We start from the raw sequence: 26,295 nt of genomic DNA on the forward strand, positions 1-26,295 counted from the left end.
ACCCCCACACTATCACTGTTACACACCTCAGCTACCCCCACACAATCACTGCGATACACCTCAGCTACTGCCCTCACTATCACTGTGAAACACCTTAGCTACTACCCTCACTATCACTGTGACATACCTCAGCTACCCCCGCATTAACACTGTGACACACCTCAGCTACCCCCGCATTAACACTGTGACACACCTCAGCTACCCCCGCATTAACACTGTGACACACCTCAGCTACCCCTACATTATCACTGTGACACACCTCAGCTACCCCCCACATTATCACTGTGACACCTCAGCTAACCCCTCACTATCACTGTGACACACCTCAGCTATCCCCCACATTATCACTGTGACACCTCAGCTAACCCCTCACTATCACTGTGACACACCTCAGCTACCCCCCTCATAATCAATGTGACACACCTCAGCTACCCCCGCATTAACACTGTGACACACCTCAGCTACCCCCGCACTAACACTGTGACACACCTCAGCTACCCCCGCACTAACACTGTGACACACCTCAGCTACCCCCCACATTATCACTGTGACACACCTCAGCTAACTCCACACAATCACTGTGACACACCTCAGCTACCTCTCTCACTATCACTGTGACACACCTCAGCTACTTCCCTCATTATCACTGTGACACCTCAGCTACCCCCACATAATCACTGTGATACACCTCAGCTACTCCCCTCACTATCACTGTGACACACCTCAGCTACCCCCCTCACTATCACTGTGACACACCTCAGCTACTCCCCTCACTATCACTGTGACACACCTCAGCTACTTCCCTCATTATCACTGTGACACCTCAGCTACCCCCACATAATCACTGTGATACACCTCAGCTACTCCCCTCACTATCACTGTGAAACACCTTAGCTACTCCCCTCACTATCACTGTGACACCCCTCAGCTACCCTGACACAATCACTATGATACACCTTACCTACTCCCCTCATTATCACTGTGACACACCTTACCTACTCCCCTCACTATCACTGCGACATACCTCAGCTACCCCCCACACTATCACTGTTACACACCTCAGCTACCCCCCACAGTATCACTGTTACACACCTCAGCTACTCCCTTCACTATCACTGTGACACACCTCAGCTACCCCCCATCACTATCACTGTGACACACCTCAGCTACAACCCTCACTATCACTGTGACACACCTCAGCTACCCCCCATCACTATCACTGTGACACACTTCAGCTACTCTCCTCACTATCACTGTGCACACCTCAGCTACTCTCCTCAGTATCACTGTGACACATAAGAACATAAGAAAGAAGGAACACTGCAGCAGGCTTACTGACCCATGCGGAGCAGGTCCATGTCCCCCTCGGATTAGCCCAATGACCCTCCCAGTCTGGTCACCTCTACTCAAGGAAGGAGCACGGCACCAGACCCAGCAGCAAAAGCTAGTCAGGTCCAACTCACGCCCACCCACACCCACTCATGTATTTATCTAACCTATTTTTAAAACTACACAACGTTTCAGCCTCAATAACTGTACTCGTGAGTTTGTTCCACTCATCCATAACTCTATTACCAAACCAGTGCTTTCCTATAACCTTCCTGAATCTGAATTTTTCCAACTTGAAACCATTGCTGCGAGGCCTGTCTTGGCTGGAAATTTTCAGCACGCTATTTACATTACCTTTATTTATTCCTGTTTTCCATTTATACCCCTCGATCATATCCCCCCTAATTCTACGCCTTTCGAGAGAGTGCAGATTCAGGGCACTCAGTCTATCCTCATAGGGAAGATTTCTGATACATGGGATCATCTTTGTCATCCTCCTCTGTACGTTTTCCACAGCATTTATATCTATTCTGTAATACGGTGACCAGAACTGAGCAGCATAGTCTAAATGAGGCCTAACCAAGGATATATAGAGTTGAAGAACAACCTGAGGACTTCTATTACTTACACTTCTTGATATGAAGCCAAGAATTCTGTTAGCTTTATTGCAAACACTAATGCACTGTTGTCTTGGTTTTAGATTACTGCTAACCAGAACTCCTAAATCTTTTTCGCAATCAGCAGTATTAAGATCTACATTATTTAGTTTATATGTCGCATGGTTAATTTCCTGTCCAACATTTAGAACTTTGCATTTGTCTATAATAAACTGCATCTGCCACTTCTCCGACCATTGCATCAGTCTATTCAAATCATCCTGGAGTGCTCTAGTGTCCTCATTAGAATGAATTGGACGGCCTATTTTGGTGTCATCAGCAAATTTGCTTATGTTGCTTTTTATTCCCTCAGCTACCCCCACACTATCACTGTGTCATACCTCAGCCACCCTCCTCACTATCACAGTGACACACCTCAGCTACCCACACACTATTACAGTGACACACCTGAGCTACCCCACACTATAAGTGACACACCTGAGCTACCCCCACACACTATCACAGTGACACACCTCAGTTACCCCCCCCACACACTATCACAGTGACACACCTCAGCTACCCACACACTATTACAGTGACACACCTGAGCTACCCCACACTATAAGTGACACACCTGAGCTACCCCCACACACTATCACAGTGACACACCTCAGTTACCCCCCCACACACTATCACAGTGACACACCTCAGCTACCCACACACTATTACAGTGACACACCTGAGCTACCCCACACTATAAGTGACACACCTGAGCTACCCCCACACACTATCACAGTGACACACCTCAGCTACCCCCACACTATAACACTGACACACCTCAGCTACTCTCACACACTATCACAGTGACACACCTTAGTTACCCCCACACACTATCATAGTGACACACCTCAGCTACCCCCACACACTATCACAGTGACACACCTCAGTTACCCCCACACACTATAACAGTGACACACCTCAGCTATCCCTACACACTATCACAGTGACACACTTCAGTTACCCCCACACTATAACAGTGACACACCTCAGCTACCCCCACATTATCACACCTCAGCGACCCCCACACACTATCACAGTGACACACCTCAGTTACCCCCACACACTAAAACAGTGACACACCTCAGCTACCCCCACACACTACCACAGTGACACACCTCAGCTACCCACAACACTATCACACACCTCAGCTACCCCAACGCTATCACAGTGACACACCTCAGTTACCCCCACACACTATAACAGTGACACACCTCAGCTACCCCCCACACACTACCACAGTGACACACCTCAGCTACCCACAACACTATCACACACCTCAGCTACCCCAACGCTATCACAGTGACACACCTCAGCTACCCCAACACTATCACAGTGACACACCTCAGCTACCCGCAACACTATCACAGTGACACACCTCAGCTACCCGCAACACTATTACAGTGACACACCTCAGCTACCCCCAACACTATCACAGTGACACACCTCAGCTACCCCCAACACTATCACAGTGACACACCTCAGCTACCCCAACACTATCACAGTGACACACCTCAGCTACCCCCAACACTATCACAGTGACATTTCAGCTAGCCCCCCACTATCACAGTGACACACCTCAGCTACCCCCCACACTATCACAGTGACACACCTCAGCTACCCCCAATACTATCACAGTGACACACCTCACCTACCCCAACACTATCACAGTGACACACCTCAGCTACCCCAACACTATCACAGTGACACACCTCAGCTACCCCCAACCTATCACAGTGACACGCCTCAGCTACCCCCCAATGCTATCACAGTGACACATCTCAGCTACCCCCCCCCCCAATGCTATCATAGTGACACCTCTGTTACCCTCATAGTCTCCCACACCGCTTTAGATCGACACAACGCCACAATTTATAACAAGCTGACAGGACACACTAAAAGAAAATGCTTAAATAAATACATTAACATATGTCTTAGTATTATACACACATATTCCGATATATATATATATATATATATATATATATATATATATATATATATATATATATATATATATATAAAATATATATATATATATATATGTGTGTGTGTGTGTGTGTGTGTGTGTGTGTGTGTGTGTGTGTGTGTGTGTGTGTGTGTCGAGTGCCACCCCGGAACTTCAGAGGTTTCAGAAGTCACGTCATGGTGGGTTCATAGTGAAATTATTGGGTTAACCGTGGGATCACTGGGCTCACCGTGGGATCACTGGGATCACCGTGGGATTACTGGGCTCACCGTGGGATCACTGGGATCACCGTGGGATTACTGGGCTCACCGTGGGATCAATGAGGTCACCGTTGGATTACTGGGTCCACCGTGGGATCATTGGGTCCACAATGGGAGCACTGGGTTGAACGACCACGAGGGGAGAAAGTTTCCAGCGTACAGGTATGGAGCATCTTGTAAATCTGGCTATATATATATACACTGAGAGGCACTTACTGTGCCCTATTTTAGATATTTAAGTATTCTTGACTGGTGGTTGACAGGTGACATGCAGCCTTGATGACATTCGTGCAGCAGGTAGGATTTAATCCCAATTAACCAAGCTGGGTGACGGTGAGTCGCAAGAATTAGAATATCAAGGGTAATTGTGTACAGGAGTAGAGAACGTGTACAATGTTCAGTGTGCTACATGAAAAATGTCACTCAAGTGGTATGTGAAGTAAAACATGTTGCATTCACACTTGTCACCCGTGATACATCTGTAACCTGTAATACACCTGTGGCCCGTTTCGAGAGCTTTCCTATCCTTGAAGCCCTCCGGCCTGGGGTCAGGTAATTCTGCTGGTTGCGCCCTCAACCAAAGTGTTGTGGTTGGCGGCCCTCTGGCCCACATATCCATTACAGTCTGGATGATCCGGCACTTGGCAGAGTTAGTGGACCAGTTTCTTCTTGAAAACTTCCACACTTGTAGCAGGTTGAATAATCTTGGGCCACGGATGTTGACATAGTGTTTTCTTGTTGTGCCCATTGCGCCCCTACTTTTCGCTGAATTTATTTTACACTTTCTACTATATGATACCTCACTCCTGTAAATTGTTATATAGGTAGTGCCTAGATTTAGCCATAGGCGTTCCATTATCTTTAATGTATATATCTTTCATCTCTCTCTTCTTCGCCCCACAGTGTATTCAAAGTACTTCGAGGCGTTTCCAATGCTTTCAATACTTCATTGACTTTATAAAGGCAGCAAAGTCTGTGCCATTTCCAGCTCTGATACCTCTCCTGCCTTGAACGTAGTCGTAACACTGAACAATATTCTAAACGAATGTGAAAGAGAATCATGGATTTGAAGAGTGTCACAATTGGCATTAGTTCTCTTGTTCTGAAAGTTATCACTATCTGTTTTGCTGGCTTTTTTTTTCTGGACACTCACACCAAGCACTCAGTACTTAAAAAATGGTTTAACTATCTGGCAGGTAACTCAGTAATCGAGCCTTGTATAATTTGTTGCAGCAGGAAGGTGGGCGAAGCAGCAGCAGGAATGTGGGTGAACAGCAGCAGGATGGTGGGTGAAGCAGCAGCAGTAAGGTGAGAGAAGCAACAACAGGAAGGTGGGTGAAGCAACAACAGGAAGGTGGGTGAAGCAAAAACAGGAAGGTGGGTGAAGCAAAAATAGGAAAGTGGGTGAAGCAACAACAGGAAGGTGGGTGAAGCAAAAACAGGAAGGTGGGTGGAGCAGCAACACGAGGGTGACTACAGCATCAGGATGGTGGTTGCAGCAACAGAAAAGTGACTTTAGCATCAGGCGGGAAACTGCAAAAGCAGAAGCGTAACTTGGGCATTAGAAGGGTAGGCGCAGCAGGAGAGTAGCTGCAACTACAGATGACTTCAGTATCAGAAGAGTGGCCGCAACAACAGGATAGTAACTGCAGCATCAGGATGATGACTGCTGCATCGGGATGGTGGATGCAGCAAGAGGGAGAGTGTAACAGAAAGACTTTTGTCTGAGCAAGGAAGTACACACACACACACAGCCACAAGAACGACTTACACGCGACACAATGAGGCAGCATCAATGAACAGGACGATCACCCACAACGTTTTAACTGGTTATTAAAACCTGCCTAGCAACGCGGGAACCCCGAGGGTCGTAGCTGGGACCGGTTTTCCTCCAGTGGCAGAAACAGTAGTTGGGGAGTGTGATGTATGCCAGTATACAGTAACCTATTACAGGAAACTATATACGACTCGAGTACATCGTTTTCTTACAAATAAAATTATTATCTTGGGAAAGCAGAGCCAATGTGAATAGGCTTGTGAAAGTCTGTCTGCTTATTAACACAAGCCTCGTTAAAATCGTTTAATTTGATATTATTTAACGTAAATAAAACTATACATATTGCATTACATAAATTGTAGAATTTTATAAACATGAATGGATCTTGAGTTATTAAAAACGAATTGCAAAGTCAACTTGAACAGACCTAATTTTTGAACTGGTACTGTTAATACCATCATGAGCATTCAGTGGGGTCTCCCACACCAGCCACAGAAGGTCAGTCTGTGGTCCCCAACTTACGTGTAGTGTTACCTTCTGTATTATAGTCTCCAGTCAGTGCCTACCAGAGGGTCTAGATCTCCAGATAAGTTTCTAAAACTTAGCATATAGATTTGTACGACAAAAATAATATAGTGTTATAGTAAATGAGAGATTGTTGTAACAGGAATTCCAATATTAATTCATTACTGTGGAACATTTAGTAACTCCACACACACACACACACACACACACACACACACACACACACACACACACACACACACACACACACACACACACACAAGGGTGAATATAATACCGAGCACATCTCCTAAGGCGCACATCAACCAAATAACTGCTGCAGCATAAGGGCGCCTAGCAAACCTAAGAATATCATTCTGACATCTCAGTAAGGAATCGTTCAGGATTCTGTACACCGTGTACGTCAGGCCCATATTGAAGAATGCAGCACCAGTTTGGAACCCACACCTGGTCAAGCACGTCAGGAAATTATAGAAAGTGCAAAGGTTTGCAACGAGACTAGTCCCGGAGCTAAGGAGCATGTCCTACGAGGAGAGGTTAAAGGAAATGGACCTAACGACACTGGAGGACAAGAGGGACAGGGCGACATGATAATGACATAAAATACTGAGAGGAATCGACAAGGTGGACAGAGACAGAATGTTCCAGAGATGAGACACAGCAGTAAGGGGTCACAATTGGAAGTTGAAGATTCAGATGAGTCACAAGGATGTGAGGAAGTATTTCTTCAGTCATAGAGTTGTCAGGAAGTGGAACAGTCTGGAGTGATGTTGTCAGTATAGCTACTGAATTCCCTATACATATGATTGTGTAGTATATTGTAGATCGTATCATCCATGTATACATTTAGGCTCCCTGCTCAGCTAGGCCCAGTGGCTAGCATGTGTGACGTCACGTGATGCCACATGTGAGCGTCAGACACGCTGTCCCTTCCTCAGTTCACGGATAGACCTACAGGCAACAGGACAGGCTGGGCTGGGCTCCCCTCTCACAACTTTGCTAATATAAGTGATTACAACCCAACATGTGTGTTTATCTCCAACCATCATATCTCCACGGAACCCTCCCAACAAATGGTTGCAGCAGTGGTCACGTAAATCTGATATTTACGCAGATGTACGGAGATTCACTTCTACCAACCGAGAGACATTGTGTGTGTGACCGCATGGCGGCCTAGACAGTCAGCTGCTTAGTCGGGACCGAGCACTCACCAGCCTCTCTGCACTACTTTCTGGTTAGTCTTTGTGCTTTCTCTGCTTATTTGCATTACTTCCGAGGGGTTGACCCGGGTTTTCAGATTAAGCCAGCAACCAGTTGTGAGAGTGGAGCCCAGCCCAGCCTGTCCTGTTGCCTGTAGGTCTATCCATGAACTGAGGAAGGGACAGCGTGTCTGACGGTCACATGTGGAATCACGTGACGTCACACATGCTAGCCACTAGGCCTAGCTGAGCAGGGAGCCTAAATGTATACATGGATGATACGATCTACAATATACTACACAAGCATATGTATAGGGAATTCAGTAGCTATACTGACAATGTAGTGGAGGCAGGATCCATACACAGCTTTAAGAAGAGGTATGATAAAGCTCACGGAGCAGGGAGAGAGCGACTTAGTAGCGACCAGTGAAGAAGCGGGGCCAGGCGCTATGAATCGACCCCTGCAACCACAATTAGGTGAGTACACACACGAATATTGACGTAACTTTTTCATCGAACTTTATTTAACATTTTGAAATTGTTATTTTATTTTCATAACCCATTAGAGTAGATAATAGGGTTGAAATAGTAAAGGAAGGTAGGCAAGAAATCAGGAAGCAGTAATGATGTTCTCCCTGCAGGCCATTATGGATGACAGGCAGGTGGCACAATGGGGCACCTTTCGCAACAAGCGTCACGACCCTGGATGACTTCCTGATGGTGACATACGTCCAGCAAGATGCTCCAGGTCACCGGACCCTTAAATATATTTCATGTATAGATTATAGAATATCTTCTCCGCTCCTTAAAGTATAGTCAAGTGCTCTGAGACATTCCGGTAATTTTGACGTTTTATTCTATGTGGGCAGCTAACAACCTCTGTACGTTTTCCAGGAGTGATATGTATCCTGCTTCGAAACATACTGTAGCACGAGGACACAAATGATATAAATAATACCATCAAATTTACATAAACGATATAGACGAGGGAATCAATACTGACATAAGCAAGTTTGCCGACAACAAAACAGTGGCCGGAAGTAGGCTTGGAAATTATGACGAGGAAGGCAATATCTTTAGATCAGATATAACAACAGGAGTAGCGTGTCCTTTATAAAAAAAAAGATAAGGAAGAGGAGAACGGGCACCTCCATTACACTACAAACAGTTCCATTATAGCTCACTTCCTACTTGCTCTCTTTCTCTCTCTCACTGCACTCTCCTCGTCATGTGAGCGCTAAGGCGCTATAAACTGTTACACCCTATGATAGATAACTTGTACAAGTTAGTGAACTCTGTGTAGTGCTAACACTGCGTTAACTCTATCCCCACGCCTGCTGCAATACGTCTCATGACAACATATTCGAAAGAGCACACATATTCTTTTTCAAACATCTTCAGTAGGGACACACAAGTTCACAACTCAATAAGACACACAATTTCAAAGCCCAGGACAACATACGTGTTTAAAATCCATTTAAAACCCAGTCAAATACCTCTCATTTCTGCATACCAACTACCGCGCCGCCATCTGCCCGGATATACTCCAATGTACAGGGAAAATAATATTCATGTATGTGCATAGACAAACACAGAGAGCAGTAAGTAAGCTGAGCTAGTGAGAGAGATGCTGCTTCAGAGTGGGTTAGCGTAACCAACAGGATCTCACATGGCACTTATAAATGATCTCTCAGGAAGGTCAAAAATCATACATATAATGACATCTCAGGGGCTCAAGAATAGTATATGATTTAGGACACATAACTGACCTCCCAGGAGGTCAAAAACAGCATGTGTCTTGGGACATAAAAATGTCCCTGGAAAGGAGGTGGGTGAGAAGATTATATATATTTCTCTTCATATGCCACAAAAATTTGATGAACCAGAGACGACTACCAAAACCTACTTCATGACCTGGACCAGCTACAAGAATGGTCGGAAAATCAGCTGCCTGAATTCAACACCAGCAAATGTTGTAATAAAAATGTATGAGGTTGTAAGGAAGCCAGACAAATTAAATCAAACTGGTAAAAAAAGAAAACACAAAAAGGTCAATAACGATGTCTCATCCGACTGGATTCAATTCTTCAACGCTGATAACTTGATAACGCAACTTCTGAACCGTTTAAACTTAACATGCTAGGGCATTTTAGGAAGGTTTTAATTAGTTTTGGGCTGTATATGTCCTAATTTATACTTTTTTTTTTAACAGAAGAAATTGCGATAGTGGTGTTCATGTGATAACTTGTGAATGTCTCTTCTGATTCACTTTAAATCTTCAGTGCTAATATATAATTGCTTTAAAACTTATGTCACACTCTGCACTACTGTTATTGCGTGCAGTGAGGTACAGATGGGAGGAGGCTGGGGTTATGTAATACGGGCACCAAAATACTGTGTGTAGCTAGACTGGCTATGGCCTTTGTATTTTCATGTTTGCAGCACACTAGAAAGAGTGACTCGTGCGTGACTGATGACACAGCCTCTTTTAATGTGACAGCTGATGTCAAGAAACGTTTACTCCCGGCAGAGTCAGTGTCATACTTTGATCAAAATTAAGTTACTCAGATATTTTTACACTAACATCAATATTAAAGGGAAGATGTAAATAAATTTTAGACATTTTCTAATAATTACCTGTATACAGGAGCTTGTGTGGCTTTCAAGTGTGTTCTTATTACTGAGACCTTCACCACCTTCACTCTCGGAGAGTAACAAGCTACTACCCTCATTTACCTACAAATTATTGTATAAGTAGTCATCCTTACTTGGGCTAGGAAAGGTAACTGGCAATAGTTTGTATTATTTATACTATTATTACTTAGGTCAGAAATGCTTGGTAATAAGTGATCAAGTATTGTAAAATATTTTTTCATATAATTAAATTGATTTGATTTTACCACTATGATTTATTGAAATCCACTTTAATTATTATTCATTGTAAGACCTGATCAAACAGAAAGGTGTTAACTACTCCTAAGTTAAACATTATAACAAAAAATCAATGGGAAAAAGAGGCAAGTGTTAAGATCACAGCAAACCTGTATCAAGGAGCACACAAGGTGAATGATGGTGACGCACGCTAAGATCGCATAAATAAGAATGACTTCCAACAATCTTAATAAGGAAGTGTCCACAACACTGCACACTTCGCACCTTCGGAAGAAGCGATGCAAGAAAGCTTGTAGAAGTACTTTGTTCACAAACACTGGTTGCTGAGTGACGTAAGATTCTAGTAAATGTGAAGTTTAAATATAATTTGGATAAATTAATAGAATAAGATAAGACACCAGAAAATTAGCTTTACTCCTATAATGATTTACTCATTCTACCTCCTCTATTTTGTTTATTTACAAACCATCAGACCTCGTGCAGCTTTTGTTCAAGTACGTTTGATCAGATGAAGGTTCCACGATCTTTACTCGCCTTCCCCGGTCAGTATACTAAACCATTCGTGCTCAGTGGAGTAGAATTATACCTCCTGGTCCCGTCTCTTATCTACTATACAACGCCTTTTTTATTCCTGTCATCCAGATCCCTTGGTTATATTCACCATCGTGAGACTGAAAATAAATCTTAGCGTCCCTGTGACTCCTTGGTGTTTTTAGCTGAACTTTATATATATATATATATATATATATATATATATATATATATATATATATATATATATATATATAATTTAAACGCTATGAAACATTATTTTATACAGAAGAACACTAAAGAAACCTGCTTTAATTGCATTTTTCTGTGTCAAAGTGATCAGAGGCATTTTCAGACACTTAATCCTTCTCCTCCGGCTCCATCTCCACACTCTTCTGTCTTACTTTATCTAACGCCATCTGATATTATTCTGTTCTAGGTTTGTTAGGTAGACTGTCTCAAGTTTCCGCGGCCACTTGATCCCTCTCATCTCCAATAACAACTTTTATCAAACCTTTGATTATATTGATGTTTATAAGTGTGATCAGCTGCGTGCTCTAAGCTGGCGCTATATACTCCAGATGTGAATGATGCAGGTGTGAGTGGTGGTGGTGTGGGTAGTGGTGCAGGTGTGGTTAGTAATGCAAGTGTGGGTAGTGGTGCAGGTGTGGTTAGTAGTGCAGATGTGGGTATTGGTGCAAGTGTGGGTAGTGGTGCAAGTGTGGGTAGTGGTGCAGGTGTGGTAGGTAATGCAGACGTGTGTAGCGGTGCAAGTGTGGGTAGTGGTGCAGGTGTGGTTAGTGGTGCAGGTGTGGTTAGTGATACAGGTGTGGGTAGTGGTGCAAGTGTGGGTAGTAGTGCATGTGTGGTTAGTAATGTAGGTGTAGGTAGTGGTGCAAGTGTGGGTAATGGTGCAAGTTTGGGTAGTGGTGCAAGTGTGGGTAGTGGTGCAAGTTTGGGTAGTGGTGCAAGTGTGGGTAGTGATGCAAGTTTGGGTAGTGGTGCAAGTGTGGGTAGTGGTGCAGGTGTGGTTAGTGGTGAAAGTGTGGGTAATGGTGGTGGTGTGGGTAGTAGTGTATGTGTGGCCAGTAATGCAGGTTTGGGTGGTGGTGAAAGTATGGGTAGTGCAGGTGTGGATAGTAATGCAGGTGTGGGTAGTAGCGAAGGTGTGGGTAGCAGTGCAGGTGTGTTTAGTAATACAGGTGTGTGTAGTGGTGCAAGTGTGGGTAGTGGTACAAGTGTGAGTGGTACAAGTGGTACAAGTGGGCAGTGGTGCAAATGTAGGTAGTGGTGCAAGTTTGGGTATTGGTACAAGTGTGGGTGGCAGTGCAGGTGTGGGTAGTAGTGCAGGTGTGGGTAGTGGTGCAGGTGTAGTTAGTAATGCAGGTGTGGGTGGTGGTGGTGATGTAGGTAGTGGTGCAGGTGTAGTTAGTAATGTAGGTGTATGTAGTATTGCAAGTGTGGATAGTGGTGGTGTGGGTAGTAATGCAAGTGTGGGTAGTAGTGCAGGTGTGGGTAGTGGTGCAGGTGTGGGTAGTGGTACAAGTGTGGGTAGTGGTGGTATGAATAGTTTTGAATGTGTGGGTAGTAGTGCAGGTGTGAGTAGTGGTGGTGTGGGTAGTGGTACAAGAGTGGGTAGTGGTGCAAGTGTGGGTAGTGGTGGTGTGGGTAGTGGTGCAGGTGTGGGTAGTGGTGCAGGTGTGGGTAGTGGTGCAGGTGTGGGTAATGGTGGAGGTGTGGGTAGGAAGGGAGATCACTAGATAAAGGTAAGAACATCAGTGACGGCTGGAAGATGATGCTACTTGTCCCGAGAGTTTTACACTACCCTAGACTACCTGACCACGCCCTCCTCCTCCCCACCGCCCGCCCTCCATCCCTCCCTCCCTCCCTCCACCACCCTGCCAGCTGCACGTGTCTACGAAATACAAATAGTGAAAGACAAGTTCAAGTGATGCGAGAAGATATTAATTAAGCATGAGAGTATTATAAGCTGCATCTATTACAAAACTTAACTACAAATTATTGGTTTTAAAGCCAAAAAGTTAAGAGTTTTATATATCAGTACAGTCTGTGTGCGTAGTAATAGTAGTAGTAATAATAATATAATAAGAAAGAGTCAAACAGATACAGCCAGTATAGTTCTCAACTTATCATCATTCCAGTTTCATTATGGTGATGATTTACATTTTCACGTCGCGGTATGCTCTTAATACCGTCACTTGCAAAACAAATGCTCATTCATATACTCAATGAGTAAACACTTCTCACACTGACCACTCCATAACTTCTGACTTACAGGATACACCACATCACACTGACCACTCCATAACTTCTGACTTACAGGATACACCACATCACACTGACCACTCCATAACTTCTGACTTACAGGATACACCACATCACACTGACCACTCCATAACTTCTGACTTACAGGATACACCACATCACACTGACCACTCCATAACTTCTGACTTACAGGATACACCACATCACACTAATATTTGAGAGATCACATTCGTGACAAAAACGAGTCTAGTTTTTATGATTCTGTTTGTGATTAATCAACATAAATATGGTAATGATGATTAACAATACTCAATAACATCAATCAACATAGTAATATATAAATTTAGTGAGAAATTAGTAAATAGAAACAGAGTAATGAAATTATATAAACGTTACATATTGCCATAATATATAACAATTATACAACATCCTGTTCAAGCCGTCGCAATTCAGTCATATCCTGAAATCTGGCGAGTGTTAAACCTTCGTTATATCCTGGAACCTGGCGAGTGTTAAACCTTCGTTATATCCTGGAACCTGGCGAGTGTTAAACCTTCGTTATATCCTGGAACCTGGCGAGTGTTAAACCTTCGTTATATCCTGAAATCTGGCGAGTGTTAAACCTTCGTTATATCCTGGAGCCTGGCGAGTGTTAAACCTTCGTTATATCCTGGAGCCTGGCGAGTGTTAAACCTTCGTTATATCCTGGAGCCTGGCGAGTGTTAAACCTTCGTTATATCCTGGAGCCTGGCGAGTGTTAAACCTTCGTTATATCCTGGAGCCTGGCGAGTGTTAAACCTTCGTTATATCCTGGAGCCTGGCGAGTGTTAAACCTTCGTTATATCCTGGAGCCTGGCGAGTGCTAAACCTTCGTTATATCCTGGAGCCTGGCGAGTGTTAAACCTTCGTTATATCCTGGAGCCTGGCGAGTGTTAAACCTTCGTTATATCCTGGAGCCTGGCGAGTGTTAAACCTTCGTTATATCCTGGAGCCTGGCGAGTGTTAAACCTTCGTTATATCCTGGAGCCTGGCGAGTGTTAAACCTTCGTTATATCCTGGAACCTTGCGAATGTTGAACCTTCAGTTATATCCTGGAACCTGGCGAGTGTTAAACCTTCAGTTATATCCTGGAACCTTGCGAATGTTGAACCTTCAGTTACATCCTGGAACCTTGCGAGTGTTGAACCTTCAGTTATATCCTGGAACCTGGCGAGTGTAAAACCTTCAGTTATATCCTGGAACTTGGCGAGTGTTGAACCTTCAGTTATATCCTGGAACCTGGCGAGTGTTGAACCTTCAGTTATATCCTGAAACCTGGCGAATGTTGAACCTTCAGTTAAATTCTGGAATCTGGCGTGCGTAGAACCTTCAGTTATATCCTGGAACCTGGCGAGTGTAAAACCTTCAGTTATATCCTGGAACTTGGCGAGTGTTGAACCTTCAGTTATATCCTGGAACCTATCGAGTGTTGAACCTTCAGTTATATCCTGAAACCTGGTGAGTGTTGAACCTTCAGTTACATCCTGGAACCTGGCGAGTTATATCCTGGGACCTTGCGAGTGTTGAACCTTCAGTTATATCCTGGAACTTGGCGAGCGTTGAACTTTCAGTTATATCCTGGAACCTGGCGAGTGTTGAATCTTCAGTTATATCCTGGAACCTGGCGAGTGTTGAACCTTCAGTTATATTCTTGAATCTTTCGTGTGTAGAACCTTCAGTTATATCCTGGATCTTGGCGAGTGTTGAACCTTCAGTTATATCCTGGAACCTGGCGAGTGCTGAACCTTCAGTTATATCCTGGAACTTGGCAAGTGTTGAACCTTCAGTTATATCCTGGAACTTGGCGAGCGTTGAACCTTCAGTTATATTCTGGAACATGGCGAGTGTTGCACCTTCAGTTATATCCTGGAACCTGGCGAGTGTTGAACCTTCAGTTATATCCTGGAACCTGGCGAGTGTTGAACCTTCAGTTATATCCTGGAACCTGGCGAGTGTTGAACCTTCAGTTATATTCTGGAACCTGGCGGGTGTAGAACATTCAGTTATATTCTGGAACCTGGCGAGTGTAGAACCTTCAGTTATATTCTGGAACCTGGCGAGTGTAGAACCTTCAGTTATATTCTGGAACCTGGCGAGTGTAGAACATTCAGTTATATTCTGGAACCTGGCGAGTGTAGAACCTTCAGTTATATTCTGGAACCTGGCGAGTGTAGAACCTTCAGTTATATTCTGGAACTTGGCGAGTGTTGAACCTTCAATTATATTCTGGAACCTGGCGAGTGTAGAACCTTCAGTTATATTCTGGAACTTGGCGAGTGTTGAACCTTCAGTTATATTCTGGAACCTGGCGAGTGTAGAACCTTCAGTTATATTCTGGAACTTGGCGAGTGTTGAACCTTCAGTTATATTCTGGAACTTGGCGAGTGTTGAACCTTCAGTTATATTCTGGAACCTGGCGAGTGTAGAACCTTCAGTTATATTCTGGAACTTGGCGAGTGTTGAACCTTCAGTTATATTCTGGAACTTGGCGAGTGTTGAACCTTCAGTTATATTCTGGAACTTGGCGATACACACACAAATCTTCGTATTCTTTCTTTAAAGACAACAAAATTTGATTTATTTCACCATGGGGTAACTAACTGACGTATTAATGTATTTTTAATGAAAGGTGGTAAGTGCAGGGGAACACTTTTTCATAAGAGTCTTCAAGGCTACAGCAGAAAACTTTCCTAGAAATGCAAGTAATAATCCAATGTATCGGTATCAGGTATCAGGCATGTAGCCAGATGACAGTATATTATGCTTGGTAACATCTATAGGGAAGGCAAGTGTATAAGGAAGGCATTTACACACAAAAAAGGTGAAGCTTCCAGATAAGGTGTATAAAGTGAATTGTTACCAGAGCAGTGCGAGAGTTCCAGGTATTGTTACCAGAGCAGAGGGTTGAAAGGGTTCCGGTAGCATTACCAGTGCAAGACAAAAGGATTCCGGGTAACATTACCAGAGAGAGACTAGAGGGTTCCAGGTAACATTATAGGGCAAAAAAGTTCCAAGTAACAGTTCCACAGAAGGATAACATTTCCAGAAGAGGATAGATTTCGTGTAACGTTTCCGGATGAGAGGGATAAATGGCAGGAAGAGAGTCGTCTGTACCTGTGTCCGTCCCCTTGTGCGTTCATCTGTATGCTAGCTTGTCCGCCCACAGTTTATAAGTTGGTCCGTACATCGAAATGTGCAGCATGGGTTAACAATACATGTGTCGAACACCCAAACACCAAATAAGTTCGAACATAATAACAAGTGTATTCATTGTTTAATCTGCGAAAAGTATTGTAATTATCAATGTAGTTCCGTGTGTATAATTCTTTTATTTATACTGGTGATGATATAACATATTTATCTTTGACTACCGCCACTACTACAACTACTACTACTACTGCTACTACTACTGCTACTGCTACTACTACTACTACTACTACTACTACTACTACTGCTGCTGCTACTGCTACTACTACTACTACTACTGCTGCTGCTGCTACTACTACTACTACTACTACTACTACTGCTGCTACTACTACTACTACTACTACTGCTACTACTACTACTACTGCTGCTACTACTACTACTACTACTACTACTGCTGCTACTACTACTACTACTACTGCTGCTACTACTACTACTACTACTACTGCTACTACTACTACTACTGCTGCTACTACTACTACTACTACTACTACTACTGCTGCTACTACTACTACTACTGCTGCTACTACTACTACTACTACTACTACTACTACTACTACTGCTGCTGCTGCTACTACTACTACTACTACTACTACTACTGCTGCTACTACTACTACTACTGCTACTACTACTACTACTACTACTGCTGCTGCTGCTGCTACTACTACTACTACTACTACTACTACTACTACTGCTGCTGCTGCTGCTGCTGCTGCTGCTGCTGCTGCTGCTGCTGCTGCTACTACTACTACTAGATCTTAAAGGGCACGTCAGTTTCCCTGTCTTCTAATAATATGTTATTTTTCCCCTATGATCTACCTTGTACATAATTACTATCGCATTTGCTTTGTCTGCTTTCGTAAGGGAATGTCTAGGATCTTTCCTTAATTCATAAATTATAAATCCTTTGCGTCCTTGCACTGTTTGCACTGGTCGAAAAACCATTAAGAGTGCAAAGCACAACCATAATAGCACTTTCAATGTCACTGCTGGCGCGTGTGTACATGGATCCATCATTCCATGTGTTGATCCGCTGTGCATTCATCCAAACTGGGGAATGTGGAAGATGGCCAACAGGGAGGTGCGTCCGTCCTTCAGCGAAGCGCCAGAACCCACTTTAACCTTTACATCATTATCATCAACAGCGGCGGGGGGTTCCAGTTGGCTCTCCTGTCTTCGCTCTCCTCCATGTCTCCTCCTGGAATACCCAGTGATAGTCCAGGGCGAAGGAAGGATGATCAGTTTCATCACGTGTTCCGAAGTCGTATCGTGATGGTGTTGAAAATGGAGAGGACTGGGGATAACCATCCATAACCAAGGACTTTCCATATGTGCTATTAAATGTATATCCAGTTTTGTAAAAAAAAGGTATTATGATTAAATTATTATTACTATTATTGCTATTATATGCTGAGTTAAAAGACCAGACGATAATCATTTTATTCTATCGTATAGTGGACATGTAAAGTGATACTTTTCAGTCTACCATCACATGATGACCAGAAGTACCACTGTACCATCACATGACCAGAAGTACCAGTGTACCATCACATGATGACCATAAGTACCACTGTACCATCACATGACCAGAAGTACCAGTGTACCATCACATGATGACCAGAAGTACCAGTGTATCATCACATGATGACCAGAAGTACCAGTGTACCATCACATGACCGGGAGTACCCAGGGCACCATCACATGACCAGAAATACCAGTGTACCATCACATGACCAGAAGTACCAGTGTATCATCACATGATGACCATAAGTACCAGTGTACCATCACATGATGACCAGAAGTACCAGTGTACCATCACATGATGACCAGAAGTACCATCACATGATGACCAGAAGTACCATCACATGATGACCAGAATTACCAATGTACCATCACATGACCAGACGTACCAGTGTACCGTTACTTGGTGAGCAGAAGTACCTGTGTACCATCACATGATGACCAAAAGAACCCAGTGTACCATCACATAATAACCAGAAGTACCACTGTACCATCACATGACCAGAAGTACCAGTGTACCATCACATGACCAGAAGTACCAGTGTACTATCACATAATGACCAGAAATACCATCACATGATGACCAAAAGTACCCAGTGTATCATCGCATGATTCCCAAAGTACCAGTGTACAATTACATGATTATCTAAAGTACCAGTATTACAACCCAGGCCTGTTATCCTGGGTGTAAAGGCCTGTTATCCTGGGTGTAAAGGCCTGTTATCCTGGGTGTAAAGGCCTGTTATCCTGGGTGTAAAGGGAGCAAAACAAAACACAGCAGAAAAACTTTTGACTTATATTATCCTTTCACCAAGAACAGAAGTATGTACACTATATACACTATGTATAACAATAGGTATTAGTGCACGCCACGGTAAGCAAGGCAGAATAGATGCCACTAGAGAGCAGACTAGCTCTAGAATGGAAATGACAAGGGCAGACAGGCGGGTGGTACCCACAACACCTCTGCGATTGCCAAAACCATCTTCTCATTGGCTGAACCTGGGTACTGATCGAACGACGGAGCCCCATCGTCCGACCCTTAGTACTGGTTCGCTGGGTGGGGGAGACAGCCTTTCAATGAGGGTGTGTACATGCGCCGAATAATGGTTACGTACTCTTTACATGCCACAACCAGTGTACCATCACATGATGACAAGAAGTACCAGTGTACCCTCACATAATGACTAGAAGTACCAGTGTGCCATCATATGATAATCAGAAGTACCATCATATGATGAAGAGAAATACCAGTGTACCCTTATATGATTACCAAAGTACCAATGTACCCATACATGACTACCAAAAGTACCAGTGTACCATCACATGATGACCAGAAGTACCAGTGTACCATCACATGTTGACCAGAAGTACCAGTGTACCATCACATGATGACCAGAAGTATCAGTGTACCATCACAAGATGACCAGAGATACCCAGTGTGTACCATCACTTGACCAGAGGTACCCAGTGTGTACCATTACATGATATACCTTACCTTTACCTTTGATATACCTTTGAAGAATTTCGAGAGTATATCTACTCTCTGAGCCCGGCCATGGGCCAGGCTCGTATGGTGCTCGCCTGGTCAACCAGGTTGTTGCTGCATGATGACCAGAGGTACCCAGTGTGTACCATCACATGATGACCAGAGGTACTCAGTGTGTACTATCACATGACCAGAGGTACGCAGTGTGTTGTGCACCATCTCATGATTACCAGAGGTACCCAGTGTGTACCATCACATGATGACCAGAGGCACCTAGACTGTACCATCACTGATGATCAGTGTGTACGATAACATGATCTGTATGGAGGAACGTGTGGGATATACAGTGTTGGGATCTGAAAGGTCAATCAGTGTCCATCACGAGTGGTGCAAGGAAGGCCGAGTGAGCAAGCTCCTTCAGCCACGACCAATTGCGCAACAGTAGTGGGTGAGGACAGGTACAAATGGGAGGGTGATTATAGCGGGTATAAGGTAGTAAATACCTGTAGTGGTGTTGGAGGTAGGGAGGGAGGGGTAATGGAGGCCACCGACACTATCCCACCTCCACAAAAAGGCGGATGTTATCCTGCAGCCGCCGCCGCCCCGCCGCCAATGCTCCTGACCTACGCTCGCCACTACACAAAAAGAGAACATAAAAAGGAGTAACCGCCTAGCTACATGAAAAACGCGGATGTGAGTAGCGGTGGATGAATGAGTGGCAGAGGTAAGGTTAACACTGACATCATCAGGTCCAACTCACACGGATATCCCTCACACCTGCTACATAATCACTAACATCACCTAAGGCAGTACACACGGATGTCCCTCACACCTGCTACATAATCACTAACATCACCTGAGACAGCGCACGCGGATATCCCTCACACTGCTTCATAGTCACCGTACAGAAGTACTCTACCCTACCATCATAGAAATGAATATTCAAATCTGTAAAACAGAACAGAACACATAAGAGCGGTAGTAAACAAAACAAAGAGGTCTTCCAGCAAGAAAAAAAGTTCAGCACCCCAAGGCACGGTCCTGGCGCCTCCACTGTTTTTCATCCTCATAATAGTGGTATATAAAAATATTAGTCAAAGCTTCATATTCTTTGCTGATACAAGATATAGAATAATTACATTCAGATATCAACACTTAAAATGGGCAGCTGAAAATGACATGATGTTCAATGGTGACAAATTTCAATTGTTTAGATAAGGGAAGAATGAAGAACTTCAAAACGAGCAGAGAATATACAACGCAGGCAGACCATCTCAAAGACCATAAGAAAAAGGTAAAAGAATTAAGAATAATAATGTCAGATGATCCGTCATAGAGAATACAATGAAGCAAATGCAACAAAGGTCAGAAACAAAACAAATTAGATAATAAAAACTTCCAAAACAAGAGAAATAACACCAATGATGTATATTCAAATCACCAGTGTTCTCACGTCTAGAATATTTTTTCTGCGCTCACAGCTTTGTTCAAGACAGGAGACGTATCAAAGCTGGAAAAGGTTCGGAGATCTTTTAATGCTCGCATACAGCCAATAAAACAATTAAACTATTGGAAACACTTCAAAGTACTTGGAATGTTCTCTCAGGAGCGAACAAGAGATACCCGGTGATATACACCTGGAAAATATTGCAGAGCCAGGTGTCAAATCTGCAAGATACCACTAATGGAATGAGAGATATAAAAGGAATTGCAAAATAGACCCAGTAACAGCAGGGGTGCCATGGACACAATAAGAGAACAATGTGTCAACGTCCGTGCTCTAAGACTACTGAACCTGCTACCAGCAAATATCAGAAATATTGCTGAAACAAGTGAACAAGTTTTTTACAAGGAAACTGGACTACCTCTGCCCAGTGGGAGATCAGTCAGGTTGCGATAATTATTTGAGCCAGAGGGTCGCTAACAACAAGCCTGGTTGAATAAGCAGTCAACAAAGAAGCTTGAGCAAAAGCTGGGGTGGTAGGATAAAAAAAAGCCCTCGAAACTGGTCACAGGTCTATCCCACCACCTAGAAGAGTCCTATTCTACCATCTAGGAGTCTTACCCTACTATCTAGATTCTAGAAGATTGATAACTTGAGTTGGACCTAGAGTCTAGGTATAAGGCTCCCCAAATGTGTAGGGTGAGACCCGTTTGTATTTACAACAGTGTGACGTACAATTAACTGACAGGTGAGGGAGTGACGGCTGGCTGCCAGATGCCAGAGTAATGGTCGACAATATACAGGTAAACGAAGTTTCATATACACTTGATTTAAAAAAAAAACACGAGACAATACAATGACTCAGTAGTTAACATTATAAGTACATGGATGTTACTGAGAGAAGTGTGTACAGCAGCCTCTCTTATAAAGCTCCTCTTCACAGTGTGATATTTTGCAAATGTGACTGAAATAATTGCATCTAGAATTGAATATCGCGTATTGTGATGGCCTTTCCACGCGCTATTAAATTTAGGATGTACTTTTTCAATCACATTTACAAAAAATACTACATAAAAGAGCTTTAGTAAGAGAGTCAAAGCACCAGCTAGACTGTCTAGTGACGAATACAAGTTAAATTAGGCTAAGTTGGAGTCTGGAGTCTATACGAAATAAGGTTAAACAGGCAAATGTAACAGCTAAGAAGAAATCATTTAAAAAGTGCCGTATTTTTGGGCACTGTGTAAAACAGTTACAATAATAAATATCCCCAGGAAATAAGTCACTGGTCGTAATGGTTGAGAAAGATACGTGGTGGAGATGGTCAATGAGCGTGTGTTCAGTGGGTCAGACAACGGAGGTGCCTGGGTATAATCTCTCTTCCAGCTCCACAAATTGTGCTAGTGACAGGGATGATGGTACTGGTGATAATGGTGGTGGTAGTGATGATGGTAATGGTAGCGGTGTTGGGGATTCGTGCAGTTGTGTGGTAATGGTGGCGGTGGTGATGGTGACATGTGCAATAGACGGGTTAATGGTGATGCTGATGGTGGCGGTGGTTAGGGTAAATTCTGCAGTGTTGGTGATGATGGGAGTAGTGGTGGTGGTGGTGATGGTGACTGCAGTGGTGATGGTAGTGGTGGTGACTGTAGTGATGGAAGTGGTGATGGTAGTGGCAGTGACGGTTCTGGTAACTACAGTGATGATAATAAGAGTGGTGGTGTCGAGGAAGGTAAGAGAATTGGTGGTACAGTCTCAGTAGCTCACACAAACACACCTCACCATCTGCAACCCTTGACAAGTAAGCTATAAAGAAACTTGAGAAAAATTTGATACGCTTATTCATTAAGTCTACAATTTATGAGAGCCCTAGACAGTCCTACAATTTTGATTCTTAACTTGCTTATCAGTTAGTTACTAAGAAGGCAGGAAATGCACTTGCATTAAGTTATTTATCCTGGACACAATAGTGATGGTAGTGCCGACCTGGCTGATGTGTGGCTGCACTCAGCGCTCCAACTACGGCTCTGACGGAAACAAAATTACTCACTTACAATAATGTGCAGTTTTGTGTACGTGCTCGTGTGTTCCAGCCTTGGTAGACTGTGTGTACTAAACATAAGTACCTCTGCGTACCAACCATGGACACATGTATCAAATGTGAACGCCTGTTTGTACCAACCATGGATGCTGGTACAAACAGGCGTACAAACCAAGGACGTTGGTACAAGCAGGTGTACCAACCATGGACGCTGGTACAAACAGGCGTACCAACCCGACATTTGAAAGCAGGCTACTTTCAGAGCGGAGGAAAATGAAAAAGAAAAAGAAATAACCAAGAATTAGAGGAGATTTGATTATGGTATAAATTGATACAGAAAGACTTACAATGAGGCTACAGATACTGACATGAGAGGGACAAGAACAAAGGAAATGTGAGACAAAGTGGAACGAACTAGAAGACAAGAACAGAGGAAACAAACGCCATATGTAATCTCTAAACTACACTGAAGCTCTGTATGGTGTACGTTTCTACTGCCAATCGATTATAAGTTAAGAGGCGAATCTATTAGCCGTAACAGGAACTCGGTGAGGACATGACAAACTCACCCACCAACCCACCAGAAGACATGTTTAATCAACCTCACTTATGTTACTGTCTGCAAATTTTTGCTGATGACCATTATTATACCTTGCTTAACTGGAATATGTTTACAAAGAAACAACTTTTAGTATAACCAGGGCCACGTTTCTCCTTCCATGAGCCTCACTCTTATCACACGGTGTCACCCTAACTCATGACAACCAGTTCCCACTTCCACCAGCACCACAGCTCTCCCTCACTCACCTCACCCTTGTTAAGGTTACCAACATTACCTTTACCTCTTAACCACCAAAAACAAAGCTGGGGATAAACCATGTTCACAGTCCTCACAAGAGACGCTTCACGTAGTAAGCTGTCCTCGACACAAGAGACGCTTCACGTAGCAAGCTGTCCTCGACACAAGAGACGCTTCACGTAGCAAGCTGTCCTCGACACAAGAGACACTTCAAGTAGCAAGCTGTCCTCGACACAAGAGACACTTCAAGTAGCAAGCTGTCCTCGACACAAGAGACACTTCAAGTAGCAAGCTGTCCTCGACACAAGAGACGCTTCACGTAGCAAGCTGTCCTCGACACAAGAGACACTTCAAGTAGCACGCTGTACTCAACACAAGAGACACTTCAAGTAGCAAGCTGTCCTCGACACAAGAGACGCTTCACGTAGCAAGCTGTCCTCGACACAAGAGACGCTTCACGTAGCAAGCTGTCCTCGACACAAGAGACGCTTCACGTAGCAAGCTGTCCTCGACACAAGAGACGCTTCACGTAGCAAGCTGTCCTCGACACAAGAGACGCTTCACGTAGCAAGCTGTCCTCGACACAAGAGACGCTTCACGTAGCAAGCTGTCCTCGACACAAGAGACACTTCAAGTAGCAAGCTGTCCTCGACACAAGAGACACTTCAAGTAGCAAGCTGTCCTCGACACAAGAGACACTTCAAGTAGCAAGCTGTCCTCGACACAAGAGACACTTCAAGTAGCAAGCTGTCCTCGACACAAGAGACGCTTCAAGTAGCAAGCTGTCCTTGACACAAGAGACACTTCACGCAGCAAGCTGTCCTTGACACAAGGGACACCTCACACAGCAAGCTGTCCTCGACACAAGAGACACTTCACGTACCAAGCTGTCCTCGACACAAGAAATATCTCACGTACCAAGCTGTCCTCGGCACAAGAAATACTTCACGTAGCAAGCTGTCCTCGACACAAGAGACACCTCACGTACCAAGCTGTCCTCGACACAAGAAATACCTCACGTAGCAAGCTGTCCTCGACACAACGGACACCACACGTAGCAAGCTGTCCTCGACACAAGGGACACCCCACGTAGCAAGCTGTCCTCGACACAAGGGACACCTTACGTAGCAAGCTGTCCTCGACACAAGGGACACCTCACTTAGCAAACTATCCTCGACACAAGAGCCATCACAACCTACCTCCAATGACAATATGCAGATTACAGCTATTTAATTGTCCCCAAACACCGTCCAAACACACCAAATTGTATCCTCACAAATTCCTATCACACCCACAAGCAACAACACGAACTTTCTTAAACCAACAGATAAAATAAATCTTACACCCGCAAAAGTACAAATAAAAATAAAATGTGAGCAAACAGTGGGGATGCTTCAAGTGGGACTTGGGGAGGTCAGCCTTCGGGAATACCAGCAGGAATTACCAGAGGACCAGCAGCAGTGTCTTGTGTTAAGTAAACCTCACCTTCCACAACACACCTATCACACCACCCACCACTACACATAGCTTAAAAGCAAAAGGATTTATTACCGTCTGGAGAGAAGAAAATCAGTAGTGCAGAGACTGAGAAGAGTACAGAGACAGAGAAAACAATTCGAGATGAATATTCCAGACAAAGAAAACTCTGAAGTCCAGCTACTTACAAGTCGCATGTTGAGAAACACGACAGTTATAGATCAGGTGGTCAGGCAGAGCAAGAATGGGGCACCAATTCACCGATAACAGCATGCAGGTATGCCAAGTACTCAAGAGAAAATACCAAGACAGCTTCACAATTGAACAGGGACCGTTGCCTCAACTGAGGAAGCATCTGTCAACCTAAGCAGAAATAAGTAACACTGTAATAACATAGGAAGAGGAATAGTAGCACCTCGGGACTGGATCTAACTTAGACTAGGAGACATGAGTATATATCAACGTGGCTACTGAAAACAAATCAAAGACCTTTACGAGAGATGGGAGTACTGAACAGTTGGACAGTTAATGTAGTAACAATTTCCCAAAAGGTGACTAGACAACAGACGCCGTAGCAACCATACCATGCAAAGTGACTGGTGGAACACATGAAGAGTAGCGGTTTTATTACTAAGCACCGACACAAGTGTAGAGATGACAAACGCTGACTCACGAACATAATAAAATTCTACAAGTGTGACAGAAATCAAGATTGCATAGGAAGGAAGGAGCATGTGTATATACCCAGGTTGTCAAAATGTTTTTGAGGACCTAGGACAAGACAATGATACACACATCGGAGGTATATTCAGAGTTGAAAAAAGGTTCTAAAATAAAGAGCGTTAAGCTGAAGAAGGCAACGCT

Source organism: Cherax quadricarinatus, chromosome 22 (genome assembly GCF_038502225.1).
Source record: "Cherax quadricarinatus isolate ZL_2023a chromosome 22, ASM3850222v1, whole genome shotgun sequence".
Lineage (NCBI taxonomy): Eukaryota > Metazoa > Arthropoda > Malacostraca > Decapoda > Parastacidae > Cherax > Cherax quadricarinatus.